This window comes from Bubalus kerabau, chromosome 9, assembly GCF_029407905.1.
Source record: "Bubalus kerabau isolate K-KA32 ecotype Philippines breed swamp buffalo chromosome 9, PCC_UOA_SB_1v2, whole genome shotgun sequence".
In the NCBI taxonomy this organism is placed as follows: domain Eukaryota; kingdom Metazoa; phylum Chordata; class Mammalia; order Artiodactyla; family Bovidae; genus Bubalus; species Bubalus kerabau.
In genome coordinates this window covers 398,558-420,014 of record NC_073632.1, presented here as the reverse complement: position 1 = coordinate 420,014, position 21,457 = coordinate 398,558, and the positions used below count along the sequence as shown (strand labels likewise).

Genomic DNA, 21,457 nt, shown 5'->3' with positions numbered 1-21,457 from the left:
GTGCCGGTCTTGTCATCGTCATTACATCCATGGCAAAGTGTGGTATTCATGTTGACATTATTGAAAGGGAATTTTTTTAATTTCCTTTTCAGATTATTATCTGCTAATGTATACAGAGAACACTGTGTAATCATTCGTTTTTATCAGTTTGGACAGCTTGAGAGTTGTCTTTAATTTCTTTCCTTTCTTATACTTTAGGATTTTCCGGGCACATACATGTACTGCCTCACCCCTAATCTCAGTCATGTGTGCAAAGAACTTCTGTCCTTTTATTTGTTTATTGATTTGTTGCAACATTGAATTCGTTTGGACTATGCTGGGTCTCTGCTGCAAGATGGAAGTCGCTAGGACCTCTGGACTGCAGTCTGCCATCTCTTACTGACCTCTTGTTGACCTCTGCAGAATCCTGGTTGGTGGGAGCTTGTTAGTTCCTTGTTCCTTACCAGGACCTCCTGTGGTAAGTGTTTTCTCTTCTCTGTTGCCTGGTAAGGGTGGATGGTCATTGGCATCCCAAAGCTAGCTAGAAGTCAATTATTTAGGCAGGCTTGTGCATAGATATGGGAGAAGGCAATGGCACCCCACTCCAGTACTCTTGCGTGGAAAATCCCATGGACGCAGGAGCCTGGTAGGCTGCAGTCCATGGGGTCGCTAAGAGTCGGACACCACTGAGCGACTTCACGTTCACTTTTCACTTTCATGCATGGGAGGAGGAAATGGCAACCCACTCCAGTGTTCTTGCCTAGAGAACCCCAGGAACTGCGGGGCCTGGTGGGCTGCCGTCTACGGGGTCGCACAGAGCCGGACACGACTGAAACGACTTAGCAGCGGCGGCGGCGGCGGCGGCGGCGGCAGCAGCAGAAGCAGTGCATCGATATCAAAAGGGTTGAGAACAGTCAGGTAGGATCACATATGTCACCGTGAAACACTACTTCTCCACGTAGCCAAAGCTAACCAAAGATTTCTGTTCTAGGTCCACCTAGAAGAGATCACTTAAGAGGTAAAGAAACTGAAACTCCATTAGCAAAGGCAGTTCCACATCTCAAGAAAACTTGTGCTAGGCACAGAACTCTTTTCTGGGGGTCCACTTTCCCTACCACCTCCTTATCCCATTCTGTACCCATTCCTTTGCTTCTCCCATCCTGAAACTGCCGCCTGTAAGACAGAACTACTTCGTTTTCCTTCCTCAAGTGCCATTGCATTCCACATACCTTCTTGTAATAACAAGTCATACATTTCCCTTCAGCAACCCAGAACTGACTTTTATACTGGCATTCGATATAGCGCGCCACCCCCCACCAACAAGAACAGAAGAGAACAAAACAAAACAATTGCTTTCTTACATTTAACATGTCAGGATGGTGCCAGACACTATTCATGGAGAGTCAAAAATCTCTTTTGTTTCTGTGTAAAAGGGAGGTCCGTTCAAGTCGTGAGTGTTTCAGAACTTTCATTTCTTTGGAAATGACCTAGCTATGAAATACACTGTCGTCACTTAGTTTAGCACAAGGATAGAAACTCGGGGAACCAAAACACCTGGAGAAACGTTTTTCAGTTCAGTTCAGTTCAGTTGCTCAGTCGTGTCTGACTCTTTGGGACCCGGTGGCCTGCAGGATGCCAGGCTTCCGTGTCCGTCACCAAGTCCAGGGGCTTGCTCAAACTCATCTCCATCAGGTCAGTGATGCCATCCAACCATTTTATCCTCTGTCGTCCCCTTCTCCTCTGCCTTCAATCAAGACTATGAGAGGCAGATATTTTAGAGTATAATCGTTGTTAAGAGTTTGTCTAAAAGCTCATATCACATGTACGTTTTTTTCTTTTGATGTTGTCGTTTCCAGGTACTTTCTTGCTGACAGGCTTGTGACAGATATAACAATAGAGCAATTTTTACCTCAAAGGAAACCTAGGCACTATGAACATGTTGTGCTTAATGTTGTTGACTCTTAGACATGTCTATAGTGGAGGAGCAAAACCAAAAATACTAGATATTTCATATTGACTAGTTCCCAGTTCACGGGACTCTGACGTTCATTTAGGTCAATGTTTTCTTGTATTTCCAGCGGTTTGATTTGGAAGCGCTGCCTTGTCTTGAGACCATTGAAATCAGAACTCAGAACTTGAGCAATATTATCAAAAACCACAAGGCTCACACTGACACATACCTAAATCCAGAGAGAGAGACAAGACATCTTCCAGTTTTCCGCCTGAGATTTAAAATATTTCTTTGAGCCGGTCTCCTGGGGAGTGGGGGATGGGGGTGGGGGTGGGGGTGGCAGCGAGGCAGGCTTGGGTAACAAGCTAATTGTTGGTCATTGCATATGCAAAGAACCAGCTTTCCCGGTTCCAAGGAAAAAAGTTTCCTTGGTAACCAACTTTGTCTGGTTCTATAGACTCTCATGGCCCTCCTAGGTCAGGTCACCTTGCCTTGCTGTAGTCCTCGTTTGATCCCTAAATCATAGACAGCTTGGATTGTCCCTGTGGGGTGGATGTATTGTCCTCCTGTTTGAACTGGCGGCAGTAGCCAGAGCCTCTCCTGGAACCGGGCGTGGGGGCGGGGCTCACCGGGAGCCCCCGGTGAAGGTGAGCAGCGCGCCGCGCCAGGAGTGGGGCGAACCCTGGCGGCGTGGGTCGGGGTTCCGGTGGGGAGGGGGTGGGGGGCGGTCTCAGTTGTGTTCTCCGGGGTCCCCACTGCGGCTGGGAAGGCAACGGGAGCGCGGCAGGGGCGGGGCGAACCCGGGCGGCGCGGGGCGGGGTCCGGTCTCGGCTGGGGTGGGCTCCTGGCGGGGGTGGGGGAGGGCTTCCCAGTTGTGCTCTCGGGGGTCGCCATTGCGGCTGGGCACGCCCATTTCGTGCGCTCCTGGGTCCCCAAGGATCGGCATCCAGTGGGCGCAGCGGAGGGGTGCGGACCACGGGTCAGGGCACTGGGACTGCGTGGAGCAGGGAACCACGTATTCCGCCCTCTGTTGGCACATTCTCGGAGCTCCCCCACCTGGCGGTCGCAGAAAGGCCTCGCCTTTGGGGTCAAGGCCTTTACCGCTCCACCCCTCTGCTGAAAAATCTCCGAGTCTGCGCGGGTTTCCCAAGCAGCCTAGTGTCCGCTGGAAGTCCAAGGGACAGAACCCTGAATCTTGGCTGGCTGGCCCAGCCCTGCTTCTGGCACTTTGTAGGCCAGCGGGCCCTGGAGCACCTGCTGGGAGGGGAAAGGGAAGGGTCCACGAATTGCACCCTAGAAACTTAGTAGGGTGCATGGATTTCAAACCCTGGTGGCCGCCCAGGCAGCAAAGAAGGGGGGAGGGCATCTTGCTGCCCTTTCATGGCCGAATCTGTGGCTGTCCTGCTGCGTGGGCCTTTTCAAGGGGACCTTGTGCAATAAAAGTTTGGTATTTTGGAACTGAATGATTAGAACTTGTAAAAAGTTTAAATTATGTGGTGGTGTAATTCAACACAAAACCAAACCAAACCAAGCTCCAAGTGTTTGGCACAGGGAGGTTTAAATATTGAAGGCCTGTTTTCCTTCCACTGTGGCATTCTATCAAGAAGTGTGCGGGATTTTTTTTTTTTTTTAAAGAAAAGTGTTCGAAGTGAGGGAAACAGGAAACCCAGAGGTGCCCCTGTAGTTTGGGGAAGGCCTTAGGAGGTCACTTGGAAATGCTGCTGGCTGTGGGGAAAGGGGGAAGATGGGCTGTGCAGGCTTGTCCTTTGCATGCATGTTCTTGTGTGTGGAAACCCAACTCGGAGCCATCTCCTGATGCGTAAGCATTTCGCAGACAAACCTTGAGCTAAGCAATGCCTTTGTTCCTAAGGAAATGTTTGTCTTAAGCGATGTACATATCCTATGGATTTCCGCTGGACTCTGGCTTCAGGTCGGTTCCCCCAATAGGCTCAGAAACGACTTGAACAAAACAGTATGTTTTCCTCCTACCTTGTTCTCCTCATCTATGTTAAGGAAATGCTATAGTTGCCTGGAATACTGCCTTTCTTCAAGATTCATGTCAATCAGTTTTTGGCCCCGGAGGACTCACCTGCTGCCAATGTGACCTCAAGGCATGTCGTGGGGGAGGGGCCTGGTGCCATTCCCTGAGACAGTGCCTTTCTTTCCTGAGCTGACTGCTAGTGCCTGTAGAATATCTGGCTAGAGCCCAGCAGGGCGTACACCCCGCCTCAAGTCTAAGTCAGCAGCTTTCTCTATCTCTTTTATACTTTAATAGCAGTTGATGGCACAAAAGCTCTGAGCGATCAACTCATATCGAATCTTCATTTCAGATTGAAGATGCATTCCATGGGATTGCCATCTTAAGTCTTTCCATCGTTATGGAATATCTGTCCATGTATTCAGGATAGTTTTCAGCCAGGGTGTATAAGTTCCAGCGTGCCGGTCTTGTCATCGTCATTACATCCATGGCAAAGTGTGGTATTCATGTTGACATTATTGAAAGGGAATTTTTTTAATTTCCTTTTCAGATTATTATCTGCTAATGTATACAGAGAACACTGTGTAATCATTCGTTTTTATCAGTTTGGACAGCTTGAGAGTTGTCTTTAATTTCTTTCCTTTCTTATACTTTAGGATTTTCCGGGCACATACATGTACTGCCTCACCCCTAATCTCAGTCATGTGTGCAAAGAACTTCTGTCCTTTTATTTGTTTATTGATTTGTTGCAACATTGAATTCGTTTGGACTATGCTGGGTCTCTGCTGCAAGATGGAAGTCGCTAGGACCTCTGGACTGCAGTCTGCCATCTCTTACTGACCTCTTGTTGACCTCTGCAGAATCCTGGTTGGTGGGAGCTTGTTAGTTCCTTGTTCCTTACCAGGACCTCCTGTGGTAAGTGTTTTCTCTTCTCTGTTGCCTGGTAAGGGTGGATGGTCATTGGCATCCCAAAGCTAGCTAGAAGTCAATTATTTAGGCAGGCTTGTGCATAGATATGGGAGAAGGCAATGGCACCCCACTCCAGTACTCTTGCGTGGAAAATCCCATGGACGCAGGAGCCTGGTAGGCTGCAGTCCATGGGGTCGCTAAGAGTCGGACACCACTGAGCGACTTCACGTTCACTTTTCACTTTCATGCATGGGAGGAGGAAATGGCAACCCACTCCAGTGTTCTTGCCTAGAGAACCCCAGGAACTGCGGGGCCTGGTGGGCTGCCGTCTACGGGGTCGCACAGAGCCGGACACGACTGAAACGACTTAGCAGCGGCGGCGGCGGCGGCGGCGGCGGCAGCAGCAGAAGCAGTGCATCGATATCAAAAGGGTTGAGAACAGTCAGGTAGGATCACATATGTCACCGTGAAACACTACTTCTCCACGTAGCCAAAGCTAACCAAAGATTTCTGTTCTAGGTCCACCTAGAAGAGATCACTTAAGAGGTAAAGAAACTGAAACTCCATTAGCAAAGGCAGTTCCACATCTCAAGAAAACTTGTGCTAGGCACAGAACTCTTTTCTGGGGGTCCACTTTCCCTACCACCTCCTTATCCCATTCTGTACCCATTCCTTTGCTTCTCCCATCCTGAAACTGCCGCCTGTAAGACAGAACTACTTCGTTTTCCTTCCTCAAGTGCCATTGCATTCCACATACCTTCTTGTAATAACAAGTCATACATTTCCCTTCAGCAACCCAGAACTGACTTTTATACTGGCATTCGATATAGCGCGCCACCCCCCACCAACAAGAACAGAAGAGAACAAAACAAAACAATTGCTTTCTTACATTTAACATGTCAGGATGGTGCCAGACACTATTCATGGAGAGTCAAAAATCTCTTTTGTTTCTGTGTAAAAGGGAGGTCCGTTCAAGTCGTGAGTGTTTCAGAACTTTCATTTCTTTGGAAATGACCTAGCTATGAAATACACTGTCGTCACTTAGTTTAGCACAAGGATAGAAACTCGGGGAACCAAAACACCTGGAGAAACGTTTTTCAGTTCAGTTCAGTTCAGTTGCTCAGTCGTGTCTGACTCTTTGGGACCCGGTGGCCTGCAGGATGCCAGGCTTCCGTGTCCGTCACCAAGTCCAGGGGCTTGCTCAAACTCATCTCCATCAGGTCAGTGATGCCATCCAACCATTTTATCCTCTGTCGTCCCCTTCTCCTCTGCCTTCAATCAAGACTATGAGAGGCAGATATTTTAGAGTATAATCGTTGTTAAGAGTTTGTCTAAAAGCTCATATCACATGTACGTTTTTTTCTTTTGATGTTGTCGTTTCCAGGTACTTTCTTGCTGACAGGCTTGTGACAGATATAACAATAGAGCAATTTTTACCTCAAAGGAAACCTAGGCACTATGAACATGTTGTGCTTAATGTTGTTGACTCTTAGACATGTCTATAGTGGAGGAGCAAAACCAAAAATACTAGATATTTCATATTGACTAGTTCCCAGTTCACGGGACTCTGACGTTCATTTAGGTCAATGTTTTCTTGTATTTCCAGCGGTTTGATTTGGAAGCGCTGCCTTGTCTTGAGACCATTGAAATCAGAACTCAGAACTTGAGCAATATTATCAAAAACCACAAGGCTCACACTGACACATACCTAAATCCAGAGAGAGAGACAAGACATCTTCCAGTTTTCCGCCTGAGATTTAAAATATTTCTTTGAGCCGGTCTCCTGGGGAGTGGGGGATGGGGGTGGGGGTGGGGGTGGCAGCGAGGCAGGCTTGGGTAACAAGCTAATTGTTGGTCATTGCATATGCAAAGAACCAGCTTTCCCGGTTCCAAGGAAAAAAGTTTCCTTGGTAACCAACTTTGTCTGGTTCTATAGACTCTCATGGCCCTCCTAGGTCAGGTCACCTTGCCTTGCTGTAGTCCTCGTTTGATCCCTAAATCATAGACAGCTTGGATTGTCCCTGTGGGGTGGATGTATTGTCCTCCTGTTTGAACTGGCGGCAGTAGCCAGAGCCTCTCCTGGAACCGGGCGTGGGGGCGGGGCTCACCGGGAGCCCCCGGTGAAGGTGAGCAGCGCGCCGCGCCAGGAGTGGGGCGAACCCTGGCGGCGTGGGTCGGGGTTCCGGTGGGGAGGGGGTGGGGGGCGGTCTCAGTTGTGTTCTCCGGGGTCCCCACTGCGGCTGGGAAGGCAACGGGAGCGCGGCAGGGGCGGGGCGAACCCGGGCGGCGCGGGGCGGGGTCCGGTCTCGGCTGGGGTGGGCTCCTGGCGGGGGTGGGGGAGGGCTTCCCAGTTGTGCTCTCGGGGGTCGCCATTGCGGCTGGGCACGCCCATTTCGTGCGCTCCTGGGTCCCCAAGGATCGGCATCCAGTGGGCGCAGCGGAGGGGTGCGGACCACGGGTCAGGGCACTGGGACTGCGTGGAGCAGGGAACCACGTATTCCGCCCTCTGTTGGCACATTCTCGGAGCTCCCCCACCTGGCGGTCGCAGAAAGGCCTCGCCTTTGGGGTCAAGGCCTTTACCGCTCCACCCCTCTGCTGAAAAATCTCCGAGTCTGCGCGGGTTTCCCAAGCAGCCTAGTGTCCGCTGGAAGTCCAAGGGACAGAACCCTGAATCTTGGCTGGCTGGCCCAGCCCTGCTTCTGGCACTTTGTAGGCCAGCGGGCCCTGGAGCACCTGCTGGGAGGGGAAAGGGAAGGGTCCACGAATTGCACCCTAGAAACTTAGTAGGGTGCATGGATTTCAAACCCTGGTGGCCGCCCAGGCAGCAAAGAAGGGGGGAGGGCATCTTGCTGCCCTTTCATGGCCGAATCTGTGGCTGTCCTGCTGCGTGGGCCTTTTCAAGGGGACCTTGTGCAATAAAAGTTTGGTATTTTGGAACTGAATGATTAGAACTTGTAAAAAGTTTAAATTATGTGGTGGTGTAATTCAACACAAAACCAAACCAAACCAAGCTCCAAGTGTTTGGCACAGGGAGGTTTAAATATTGAAGGCCTGTTTTCCTTCCACTGTGGCATTCTATCAAGAAGTGTGCGGGATTTTTTTTTTTTTTTTAAAGAAAAGTGTTCGAAGTGAGGGAAACAGGAAACCCAGAGGTGCCCCTGTAGTTTGGGGAAGGCCTTAGGAGGTCACTTGGAAATGCTGCTGGCTGTGGGGAAAGGGGGAAGATGGGCTGTGCAGGCTTGTCCTTTGCATGCATGTTCTTGTGTGTGGAAACCCAACTCGGAGCCATCTCCTGATGCGTAAGCATTTCGCAGACAAACCTTGAGCTAAGCAATGCCTTTGTTCCTAAGGAAATGTTTGTCTTAAGCGATGTACATATCCTATGGATTTCCGCTGGACTCTGGCTTCAGGTCGGTTCCCCCAATAGGCTCAGAAACGACTTGAACAAAACAGTATGTTTTCCTCCTACCTTGTTCTCCTCATCTATGTTAAGGAAATGCTATAGTTGCCTGGAATACTGCCTTTCTTCAAGATTCATGTCAATCAGTTTTTGGCCCCGGAGGACTCACCTGCTGCCAATGTGACCTCAAGGCATGTCGTGGGGGAGGGGCCTGGTGCCATTCCCTGAGACAGTGCCTTTCTTTCCTGAGCTGACTGCTAGTGCCTGTAGAATATCTGGCTAGAGCCCAGCAGGGCGTACACCCCGCCTCAAGTCTAAGTCAGCAGCTTTCTCTATCTCTTTTATACTTTAATAACAGTTGATGGCACAAAAGCTCTGAGCGATCAACTCATATCGAATCTTCATTTCAGATTGAAGATGCATTCCATGGGATTGCCATCTTAAGTCTTTCCATCGTTATGGAATATCTGTCCATGTATTCAGGATAGTTTTCAGCCAGGGTGTATAAGTTCCAGCGTGCCGGTCTTGTCATCGTCATTACATCCATGGCAAAGTGTGGTATTCATGTTGACATTATTGAAAGGGAATTTTTTTAATTTCCTTTTCAGATTATTATCTGCTAATGTATACAGAGAACACTGTGTAATCATTCGTTTTTATCAGTTTGGACAGCTTGAGAGTTGTCTTTAATTTCTTTCCTTTCTTATACTTTAGGATTTTCCGGGCACATACATGTACTGCCTCACCCCTAATCTCAGTCATGTGTGCAAAGAACTTCTGTCCTTTTATTTGTTTATTGATTTGTTGCAACATTGAATTCGTTTGGACTATGCTGGGTCTCTGCTGCAAGATGGAAGTCGCTAGGACCTCTGGACTGCAGTCTGCCATCTCTTACTGACCTCTTGTTGACCTCTGCAGAATCCTGGTTGGTGGGAGCTTGTTAGTTCCTTGTTCCTTACCAGGACCTCCTGTGGTAAGTGTTTTCTCTTCTCTGTTGCCTGGTAAGGGTGGATGGTCATTGGCATCCCAAAGCTAGCTAGAAGTCAATTATTTAGGCAGGCTTGTGCATAGATATGGGAGAAGGCAATGGCACCCCACTCCAGTACTCTTGCGTGGAAAATCCCATGGACGCAGGAGCCTGGTAGGCTGCAGTCCATGGGGTCGCTAAGAGTCGGACACCACTGAGCGACTTCACGTTCACTTTTCACTTTCATGCATGGGAGGAGGAAATGGCAACCCCCTCCAGTGTTCTTGCCTAGAGAACCCCAGGAACTGCGGGGCCTGGTGGGCTGCCGTCTACGGGGTCGCACAGAGCCGGACACGACTGAAACGACTTAGCGGCGGCGGCAGCAGCAGCAGAAGCAGTGCATCGATATCAAAAGGGTTGAGAACAGTCAGGTAGGATCACATATGTCACCATGAAACACTACTTCTCCATGTAGCCAAAGCTAACCAAAGATTTCTGTTCTAGGTCCACCTAGAAGAGATCACTTAAGAGGTAAAGAAACTGAAACTCCATTAGCAAAGGCAGTTCCACATCTCAAGAAAACTTGTGCTAGGCACAGAACTCTTTTCTGGGGGTCCACTTTCCCTACCACCTCCTTATCCCATTCTGTACCCATTCCTTTGCTTCTCCCATCCTGAAACTGCCGCCTGTAAGACAGAACTACTTCGTTTTCCTTCCTCAAGTGCCATTGCATTCCACATACCTTCTTGTAATAACAAGCCATACATTTCCCTTCAGCAACCCAGAACTGACTTTTATACTGGCATTCGATATAGCGCGCCACCCCCCACCAACAAGAACAGAAGAGAACAAAACAAAACAATTGCTTTCTTACATTTAACATGTCAGGATGGTGCCAGACACTATTCATGGAGAGTCAAAAATCTCTTTTGTTTCTGTGTAAAAGGGAGGTCCGTTCAAGTCGTGAGTGTTTCAGAACTTTCATTTCTTTGGAAATGACCTAGCTATGAAATACACTGTCGTCACTTGGTTTAGCACAAGGATAGAAACTCGGGGAACCAAAACACCTGGAGAAACGTTTTTCAGTTCAGTTCAGTTCAGTTGCTCAGTCGTGTCTGACTCTTTGGGACCCGGTGGCCTGCAGGATGCCAGGCTTCCGTGTCCGTCACCAAGTCCAGGGGCTTGCTCAAACTCATCTCCATCAGGTCAGTGATGCCATCCAACCATTTTATCCTCTGTCGTCCCCTTCTCCTCTGCCTTCAATCAAGACTATGAGAGGCAGATATTTTAGAGTATAATCGTTGTTAAGAGTTTGTCTAAAAGCTCATATCACATGTACGTTTTTTTCTTTTGATGTTGTCGTTTCCAGGTACTTTCTTGCTGACAGGCTTGTGACAGATATAACAATAGAGCAATTTTTACCTCAAAGGAAACCTAGGCACTATGAACATGTTGTGCTTAATGTTGTTGACTCTTAGACATGTCTATAGTGGAGGAGCAAAACCAAAAATACTAGATATTTCATATTGACTAGTTCCCAGTTCACGGGACTCTGACGTTCATTTAGGTCAATGTTTTCTTGTATTTCCAGCGGTTTGATTTGGAAGCGCTGCCTTGTCTTGAGACCATTGAAATCAGAACTCAGAACTTGAGCAATATTATCAAAAACCACAAGGCTCACACTGACACATACCTAAATCCAGAGAGAGAGACAAGACATCTTCCAGTTTTCCGCCTGAGATTTAAAATATTTCTTTGAGCCGGTCTCCTGGGGAGTGGGGGATGGGGGTGGGGGTGGGGGTGGCAGCGAGGCAGGCTTGGGTAACAAGCTAATTGTTGGTCATTGCATATGCAAAGAACCAGCTTTCCCGGTTCCAAGGAAAAAAGTTTCCTTGGTAACCAACTTTGTCTGGTTCTATAGACTCTCATGGCCCTCCTAGGTCAGGTCACCTTGCCTTGCTGTAGTCCTCGTTTGATCCCTAAATCATAGACAGCTTGGATTGTCCCTGTGGGGTGGATGTATTGTCCTCCTGTTTGAACTGGCGGCAGTAGCCAGAGCCTCTCCTGGAACCGGGCGTGGGGGCGGGGCTCACCGGGAGCCCCCGGTGAAGGTGAGCAGCGCGCCGCGCCAGGAGTGGGGCGAACCCTGGCGGCGTGGGTCGGGGTTCCGGTGGGGAGGGGGTGGGGGGCGGTCTCAGTTGTGTTCTCCGGGGTCCCCACTGCGGCTGGGAAGGCAACGGGAGCGCGGCAGGGGCGGGGCGAACCCGGGCGGCGCGGGGCGGGGTCCGGTCTCGGCTGGGGTGGGCTCCTGGCGGGGGTGGGGGAGGGCTTCCCAGTTGTGCTCTCGGGGGTCGCCATTGCGGCTGGGCACGCCCATTTCGTGCGCTCCTGGGTCCCCAAGGATCGGCATCCAGTGGGCGCAGCGGAGGGGTGCGGACCACGGGTCAGGGCACTGGGACTGCGTGGAGCAGGGAACCACGTATTCCGCCCTCTGTTGGCACATTCTCGGAGCTCCCCCACCTGGCGGTCGCAGAAAGGCCTCGCCTTTGGGGTCAAGGCCTTTACCGCTCCACCCCTCTGCTGAAAAATCTCCGAGTCTGCGCGGGTTTCCCAAGCAGCCTAGTGTCCGCTGCAAGTCCAAGGGACAGAACCCTGAATCTTGGCTGGCTGGCCCAGCCCTGCTTCTGGCACTTTGTAGGCCAGCGGGCCCTGGAGCACCTGCTGGGAGGGGAAAGGGAAGGGTCCACGAATTGCACCCTAGAAACTTAGTAGGGTGCATGGATTTCAAACCCTGGTGGCCGCCCAGGCAGCAAAGAAGGGGGGAGGGCATCTTGCTGCCCTTTCATGGCCGAATCTGTGGCTGTCCTGCTGCGTGGGCCTTTTCAAGGGGACCTTGTGCAATAAAAGTTTGGTATTTTGGAACTGAATGATTAGAACTTGTAAAAAGTTTAAATTATGTGGTGGTGTAATTCAACACAAAACCAAACCAAACCAAGCTCCAAGTGTTTGGCACAGGGAGGTTTAAATATTGAAGGCCTGTTTTCCTTCCACTGTGGCATTCTATCAAGAAGTGTGCGGGATTTTTTTTTTTTTTTTAAAGAAAAGTGTTCGAAGTGAGGGAAACAGGAAACCCAGAGGTGCCCCTGTAGTTTGGGGAAGGCCTTAGGAGGTCACTTGGAAATGCTGCTGGCTGTGGGGAAAGGGGGAAGATGGGCTGTGCAGGCTTGTCCTTTGCATGCATGTTCTTGTGTGTGGAAACCCAACTCGGAGCCATCTCCTGATGCGTAAGCATTTCGCAGACAAACCTTGAGCTAAGCAATGCCTTTGTTCCTAAGGAAATGTTTGTCTTAAGCGATGTACATATCCTATGGATTTCCGCTGGACTCTGGCTTCAGGTCGGTTCCCCCAATAGGCTCAGAAACGACTTGAACAAAACAGTATGTTTTCCTCCTACCTTGTTCTCCTCATCTATGTTAAGGAAATGCTATAGTTGCCTGGAATACTGCCTTTCTTCAAGATTCATGTCAATCAGTTTTTGGCCCCGGAGGACTCACCTGCTGCCAATGTGACCTCAAGGCATGTCGTGGGGGAGGGGCCTGGTGCCATTCCCTGAGACAGTGCCTTTCTTTCCTGAGCTGACTGCTAGTGCCTGTAGAATATCTGGCTAGAGCCCAGCAGGGCGTACACCCCGCCTCAAGTCTAAGTCAGCAGCTTTCTCGATCTCTTTTATACTTTAATAACAGTTGATGGCACAAAAGCTCTGAGCGATCAACTCATATCGAATCTTCATTTCAGATTGAAGATGCATTCCATGGGATTGCCATCTTAAGTCTTTCCATCGTTATGGAATATCTGTCCATGTATTCAGGATAGTTTTCAGCCAGGGTGTATAAGTTCCAGCGTGCCGGTCTTGTCATCGTCATTACATCCATGGCAAAGTGTGGTATTCATGTTGACATTATTGAAAGGGAATTTTTTTAATTTCCTTTTCAGATTATTATCTGCTAATGTATACAGAGAACACTGTGTAATCATTCGTTTTTATCAGTTTGGACAGCTTGAGAGTTGTCTTTAATTTCTTTCCTTTCTTATACTTTAGGATTTTCCGGGCACATACATGTACTGCCTCACCCCTAATCTCAGTCATGTGTGCAAAGAACTTCTGTCCTTTTATTTGTTTATTGATTTGTTGCAACATTGAATTCGTTTGGACTATGCTGGGTCTCTGCTGCAAGATGGAAGTCGCTAGGACCTCTGGACTGCAGTCTGCCATCTCTTACTGACCTCTTGTTGACCTCTGCAGAATCCTGGTTGGTGGGAGCTTGTTAGTTCCTTGTTCCTTACCAGGACCTCCTGTGGTAAGTGTTTTCTCTTCTCTGTTGCCTGGTAAGGGTGGATGGTCATTGGCATCCCAAAGCTAGCTAGAAGTCAATTATTTAGGCAGGCTTGTGCATAGATATGGGAGAAGGCAATGGCACCCCACTCCAGTACTCTTGCGTGGAAAATCCCATGGACGCAGGAGCCTGGTAGGCTGCAGTCCATGGGGTCGCTAAGAGTCGGACACCACTGAGCGACTTCACGTTCACTTTTCACTTTCATGCATGGGAGGAGGAAATGGCAACCCCCTCCAGTGTTCTTGCCTAGAGAACCCCAGGAACTGCGGGGCCTGGTGGGCTGCCGTCTACGGGGTCGCACAGAGCCGGACACGACTGAAACGACTTAGCAGCGGCGGCAGCAGCAGCAGAAGCAGTGCATCGATATCAAAAGGGTTGAGAACAGTCAGGTAGGATCACATATGTCACCATGAAACACTACTTCTGCACGTAGCCAAAGCTAACCAAAGATTTCTGTTCTAGGTCCACCTAGAAGAGATCACTTAAGAGGTAAAGAAACTGAAACTCCATTAGCAAAGGCAGTTCCACATCTCAAGAAAACTTGTGCTAGGCACAGAACTCTTTTCTGGGGGTCCACTTTCCCTACCACCTCCTTATCCCATTCTGTACCCATTCCTTTGCTTCTCCCATCCTGAAACTGCCGCCTGTAAGACAGAACTACTTCGTTTTCCTTCCTCAAGTGCCATTGCATTCCACATACCTTCTTGTAATAACAAGTCATACATTTCCCTTCAGCAACCCAGAACTGACTTTTATACTGGCATTCGATATAGCGCGCCACCCCCCACCAACAAGAACAGAAGAGAACAAAACAAAACAATTGCTTTCTTACATTTAACATGTCAGGATGGTGCCAGACACTATTCATGGAGAGTCAAAAATCTCTTTTGTTTCTGTGTAAAAGGGAGGTCCGTTCAAGTCGTGAGTGTTTCAGAACTTTCATTTCTTTGGAAATGACCTAGCTATGAAATACACTGTCGTCACTTAGTTTAGCACAAGGATAGAAACTCGGGGAACCAAAACACCTGGAGAAACGTTTTTCAGTTCAGTTCAGTTCAGTTGCTCAGTCGTGTCTGACTCTTTGGGACCCGGTGGCCTGCAGGATGCCAGGCTTCCGTGTCCGTCACCAAGTCCAGGGGCTTGCTCAAACTCATCTCCATCAGGTCAGTGATGCCATCCAACCATTTTATCCTCTGTCGTCCCCTTCTCCTCTGCCTTCAATCAAGACTATGAGAGGCAGATATTTTAGAGTATAATCATTGTTAAGAGTTTGTCTAAAAGCTCATATCACATGTACGTTTGTTTCTTTTGATGTTGTCGTTTCCAGGTACTTTCTTGCTGACAGGCTTGTGACAGATATAACAATAGAGCAATTTTTACCTCAAAGGAAACCTAGGCACTATGAACATGTTGTGCTTAATGTTGTTGACTCTTAGACATGTCTATAGTGGAGGAGCAAAACCAAAAATACTAGATATTTCATATTGACTAGTTCCCAGTTCACGGGACTCTGACGTTCATTTAGGTCAATGTTTTCTTGTATTTCCAGCGGTTTGATTTGGAAGCGCTGCCTTGTCTTGAGACCATTGAAATCAGAACTCAGAACTTGAGCAATATTATCAAAAACCACAAGGCTCACACTGACACATACCTAAATCCAGAGAGAGAGACAAGACATCTTCCAGTTTTCCGCCTGAGATTTAAAATATTTCTTTGAGCCGGTCTCCTGGGGAGTGGGGGATGGGGGTGGGGGTGGGGGTGGCAGCGAGGCAGGCTTGGGTAACAAGCTAATTGTTGGTCATTGCATATGCAAAGAACCAGCTTTCCCGGTTCCAAGGAAAAAAGTTTCCTTGGTAACCAACTTTGTCTGGTTCTATAGACTCTCATGGCCCTCCTAGGTCAGGTCACCTTGCCTTGCTGTAGTCCTCGTTTGATCCCTAAATCATAGACAGCTTGGATTGTCCCTGTGGGGTGGATGTATTGTCCTCCTGTTTGAACTGGCGGCAGTAGCCAGAGCCTCTCCTGGAACCGGGCGTGGGGGCGGGGCTCACCGGGAGCCCCCGGTGAAGGTGAGCAGCGCGCCGCGCCAGGAGTGGGGCGAACCCTGGCGGCGTGGGTCGGGGTTCCGGTGGGGAGGGGGTGGGGGGCGGTCTCAGTTGTGTTCTCCGGGGTCCCCACTGCGGCTGGGAAGGCAACGGGAGCGCGGCAGGGGCGGGGTCCGGTCTCGGCTGGGGTGGGCTCCTGGCGGGGGTGGGGGAGGGCTTCCCAGTTGTGCTCTCGGGGGTCGCCATTGCGGCTGGGCACGCCCATTTCGTGCGCTCCTGGGTCCCCAAGGATCGGCATCCAGTGGGCGCAGCGGAGGGGTGCGGACCACGGGTCAGGGCACTGGGACTGCGTGGAGCAGGGAACCACGTATTCCGCCCTCTGTTGGCACATTCTCGGAGCTCCCCCACCTGGCGGTCGCAGAAAGGCCTCGCCTTTGGGGTCAAGGCCTTTACCGCTCCACCCCTCTGCTGAAAAATCTCCGAGTCTGCGCGGGTTTCCCAAGCAGCCTAGTGTCCGCTGGAAGTCCAAGGGACAGAACCCTGAATCTTGGCTGGCTGGCCCAGCCCTGCTTCTGGCACTTTGTAGGCCAGCGGGCCCTGGAGCACCTGCTGGGAGGGGAAAGGGAAGGGTCCACGAATTGCACCCTAGAAACTTAGTAGGGTGCATGGATTTCAAACCCTGGTGGCCGCCCAGGCAGCAAAGAAGGGGGGAGGGCATCTTGCTGCCCTTTCATGGCCGAATCTGTGGCTGTCCTGCTGCGTGGGCCTTTTCAAGGGGACCTTGTGCAATAAAAGTTTGGTATTTTGGAACTGAATGATTAGAACTTGTAAAAAGTTTAAATTATGTGGTGGTGTAATTCAACACAAAACCAAACCAAACCAAGCTCCAAGTGTTTGGCACAGGGAGGTTTAAATATTGAAGGCCTGTTTTCCTTCCACTGTGGCATTCTATCAAGAAGTGTGCGGGATTTTTTTTTTTTTTTTAAAGAAAAGTGTTCGAAGTGAGGGAAACAGGAAACCCAGAGGTGCCCCTGTAGTTTGGGGAAGGCCTTAGGAGGTCACTTGGAAATGCTGCTGGCTGTGGGGAAAGGGGGAAGATGGGCTGTGCAGGCTTGTCCTTTGCATGCATGTTCTTGTGTGTGGAAACCCAACTCGGAGCCATCTCCTGATGCGTAAGCATTTCGCAGACAAACCTTGAGCTAAGCAATGCCTTTGTTCCTAAGGAAATGTTTGTCTTAAGCGATGTACATATCCTATGGATTTCCGCTGGACTCTGGCTTCAGGTCGGTTCCCCCAATAGGCTCAGAAACGACTTGAACAAAACAGTATGTTTTCCTCCTACCTTGTTCTCCTCATCTATGTTGAGGAAATGCTATAGTTGCCTGGAATACTGCCTTTCTTCAAGATTCATGTCAATCAGTTTTTGGCCCCGGAGGACTCACCTGCTGCCAATGTGACCTCAAGGCATGTCGTGGGGGAGGGGCCTGGTGCCATTCCCTGAGACAGTGCCTTTCTTTCCTGAGCTGACTGCTAGTGCCTGTAGAATATCTGGCTAGAGCCCAGCAGGGCGTACACCCCGCCTCAAGTCTAAGTCAGCAGCTTTCTCGATCTCTTTTATACTTTAATAACAGTTGATGGCACAAAAGCTCTGAGCGATCAACTCATATCGAATCTTCATTTCAGATTGAAGATGCATTCCATGGGATTGCCATCTTAAGTCTTTCCATCGTTATGGAATATCTGTCCATGTATTCAGGATAGTTTTCAGCCAGGGTGTATAAGTTCCAGCGTGCCGGTCTTGTCATCGTCATTACATCCATGGCAAAGTGTGGTATTCATGTTGACATTATTGAAAGGGAATTTTTTAAATTTCCTTTTCAGATTATTATCTGCTAATGTATACAGAGAACACTGTGTAATCATTCGTTTTTATCAGTTTGGACAGCTTGAGAGTTGTCTTTAATTTCTTTCCTTTCTTATACTTTAGGATTTTCCGGGCACATACATGTACTGCCTCACCCCTAATCTCAGTCATGTGTGCAAAGAACTTCTGTCCTTTTATTTGTTTATTGATTTGTTGCAACATTGAATTCGTTTGGACTATGCTGGGTCTCTGCTGCAAGATGGAAGTCGCTAGGACCTCTGGACTGCAGTCTGCCATCTCTTACTGACCTCTTGTTGACCTCTGCAGAATCCTGGTTGGTGGGAGCTTGTTAGTTCCTTGTTCCTTACCAGGACCTCCTGTGGTAAGTGTTTTCTCTTCTCTGTTGCCTGGTAAGGGTGGATGGTCATTGGCATCCCAAAGCTAGCTAGAAGTCAATTATTTAGGCAGGCTTGTGCATAGATATGGGAGAAGGCAATGGCACCCCACTCCAGTACTCTTGCGTGGAAAATCCCATGGACGCAGGAGCCTGGTAGGCTGCAGTCCATGGGGTCGCTAAGAGTCGGACACCACTGAGCGACTTCACGTTCACTTTTCACTTTCATGCATGGGAGGAGGAAATGGCAACCCCCTCCAGTGTTCTTGCCTAGAGAACCCCAGGAACTGCGGGGCCTGGTGGGCTGCCGTCTACGGGGTCGCACAGAGCCGGACACGACTGAAACGACTTAGCGGCGGCGGCAGCAGCAGCAGAAGCAGTGCATCGATATCAAAAGGGTTGAGAACAGTCAGGTAGGATCACATATGTCACCATGAAACACTACTTCTCCATGTAGCCAAAGCTAACCAAAGATTTCTGTTCTAGGTCCACCTAGAAGAGATCACTTAAGAGGTAAAGAAACTGAAACTCCATTAGCAAAGGCAGTTCCACATCTCAAGAAAACTTGTGCTAGGCACAGAACTCTTTTCTGGGGGTCCACTTTCCCTACCACCTCCTTATCCCATTCTGTACCCATTCCTTTGCTTCTCCCATCCTGAAACTGCCGCCTGTAAGACAGAACTACTTCGTTTTCCTTCCTCAAGTGCCATTGCATTCCACATACCTTCTTGTAATAACAAGCCATACATTTCCCTTCAGCAACCCAGAACTGACTTTTATACTGGCATTCGATATAGCGCGCCACCCCCCACCAACAAGAACAGAAGAGAACAAAACAAAACAATTGCTTTCTTACATTTAACATGTCAGGATGGTGCCAGACACTATTCATGGAGAGTCAAAAATCTCTTTTGTTTCTGTGTAAAAGGGAGGTCCGTTCAAGTCGTGAGTGTTTCAGAACTTTCATTTCTTTGGAAATGACCTAGCTATGAAATACACTGTCGTCACTTAGTTTAGCACAAGGATAGAAACTCGGGGAACCAAAACACCTGGAGAAACGTTTTTCAGTTCAGTTCAGTTCAGTTGCTCAGTCGTGTCTGACTCTTTGGGACCCGGTGGCCTGCAGGATGCCAGGCTTCCGTGTCCGTCACCAAGTCCAGGGGCTTGCTCAAACTCATCTCCATCAGGTCAGTGATGCCATCCAACCATTTTATCCTCTGTCGTCCCCTTCTCCTCTGCCTTCAATCAAGACTATGAGAGGCAGATATTTTAGAGTATAATCATTGTTAAGAGTTTGTCTAAAAGCTCATATCACATGTACGTTTGTTTCTTTTGATGTTGTCGTTTCCAGGTACTTTCTTGCTGACAGGCTTGTGACAGATATAACAATAGAGCAATTTTTACCTCAAAGGAAACCTAGGCACTATGAACATGTTGTGCTTAATGTTGTTGACTCTTAGACATGTCTATAGTGGAGGAGCAAAACCAAAAATACTAGATATTTCATATTGACTAGTTCCCAGTTCACGGGACTCTGACGTTCATTTAGGTCAATGTTTTCTTGTATTTCCAGCGGTTTGATTTGGAAGCGCTGCCTTGTCTTGAGACCATTGAAATCAGAACTCAGAACTTGAGCAATATTATCAAAAACCACAAGGCTCACACTGACACATACCTAAATCCAGAGAGAGAGACAAGACATCTTCCAGTTTTCCGCCTGAGATTTAAAATATTTCTTTGAGCCGGTCTCCTGGGGAGTGGGGGATGGGGGTGGGGGTGGGGGTGGCAGCGAGGCAGGCTTGGGTAACAAGCTAATTGTTGGTCATTGCATATGCAAAGAACCAGCTTTCCCGGTTCCAAGGAAAAAAGTTTCCTTGGTAACCAACTTTGTCTGGTTCTATAGACTCTCATGGCCCTCCTAGGTCAGGTCACCTTGCCTTGCTGTAGTCCTCGTTTGATCCCTAAATCATAGACAGCTTGGATTGTCCCTGTGGGGTGGATGTATTGTCCTCCTGTTTGAACTGGCGGCAGTAGCCAGAGCCTCTCCTGGAACCGGGCGTGGGGGCGGGGCTCACCGGGAGCCCCCGGTGAAGGTGAGCAGCGCGCCGCGCCAGGAGTGGGGCGAACCCTGGCGGCGTGGGTCGGGGTTCCGGTGGGGAGGGGGTGGGGGGCGGTCTCAGTTGTGTTCTCCGGGGTCCCCACTGCGGCTGGGAAGGCAACGGGAGCGCGGCAGGGGCGGGGCGAACCCGGGCGGCGCGGGGCGGGGTCCGGTCTCGGCTGGGGTGGGCTCCTGGCGGGGGTGGGGGAGGGCTTCCCAGTTGTGCTCTCGGGGGTCGCCATTGCGGCTGGGCACGCCCATTTCGTGCGCTCCTGGGTCCCCAAGGATCGGCATCCAGTGGGCGCAGCGGAGGGGTGCGGACCACGGGTCAGGGCACTGGGACTGCGTGGAGCAGGGAACCACGTATTCCGCCCTCTGTTGGCACATTCTCGGAGCTCCCCCACCTGGCGGTCGCAGAAAGGCCTCGCCTTTGGGGTCAAGGCCTTTACCGCTCCACCCCTCTGCTGAAAAATCTCCGAGTCTGCGCGGGTTTCCCAAGCAGCCTAGTGTCCGCTGGAAGTCCAAGGGACAGAACCCTGAATCTTGGCTGGCTGGCCCAGCCCTGCTTCTGGCACTTTGTAGGCCAGCGGGCCCTGGAGCACCTGCTGGGAGGGGAAAGGGAAGGGTCCACGAATTGCACCCTAGAAACTTAGTAGGGTGCATGGATTTCAAACCCTGGTGGCCGCCCAGGCAGCAAAGAAGGGGGGAGGGCATCTTGCTGCCCTTTCATGGCCGAATCTGTGGCTGTCCTGCTGCGTGGGCCTTTTCAAGGGGACCTTGTGCAATAAAAGTTTGGTATTTTGGAACTGAATGATTAGAACTTGTAAAAAGTTTAAATTATGTGGTGGTGTAATTCAACACAAAACCAAACCAAACCAAGCTCCAAGTGTTTGGCACAGGGAGGTTTAAATATTGAAGGCCTGTTTTCCTTCCACTGTGGCATTCTATCAAGAAGTGTGCGGGATTTTTTTTTTTTTTTTAAAGAAAAGTGTTCGAAGTGAGGGAAACAGGAAACCCAGAGGTGCCCCTGTAGTTTGGGGAAGGCCTTAGGAGGTCACTTGGAAATGCTGCTGGCTGTGGGGAAAGGGGGAAGATGGGCTGTGCAGGCTTGTCCTTTGCATGCATGTTCTTGTGTGTGGAAACCCAACTCGGAGCCATCTCCTGATGCGTAAGCATTTCGCAGACAAACCTTGAGCTAAGCAATGCCTTTGTTCCTAAGGAAATGTTTGTCTTAAGCGATGTACATATCCTATGGATTTCCGCTGGACTCTGGCTTCAGGTCGGTTCCCCCAATAGGCTCAGAAACGACTTGAACAAAACAGTATGTTTTCCTCCTACCTTGTTCTCCTCATCTATGTTAAGGAAATGCTATAGTTGCCTGGAATACTGCCTTTCTTCAAGATTCATGTCAATCAGTTTTTGGCCCCGGAGGACTCACCTGCTGCCAATGTGACCTCAAGGCATGTCGTGGGGGAGGG

At 49.6% G+C, this 21,457-nt stretch overlaps 1 protein-coding gene across 1 annotated transcript in view; it reads left to right on the top strand.

Annotated features, from left to right (window-relative positions):
• The window catches only part of LOC129619531 (uncharacterized), a 261,602-nt gene that overhangs the window by 75,943 nt on the left and 164,202 nt on the right, over positions 1 to 21,457 (top strand). The window lies entirely within an intron of this gene.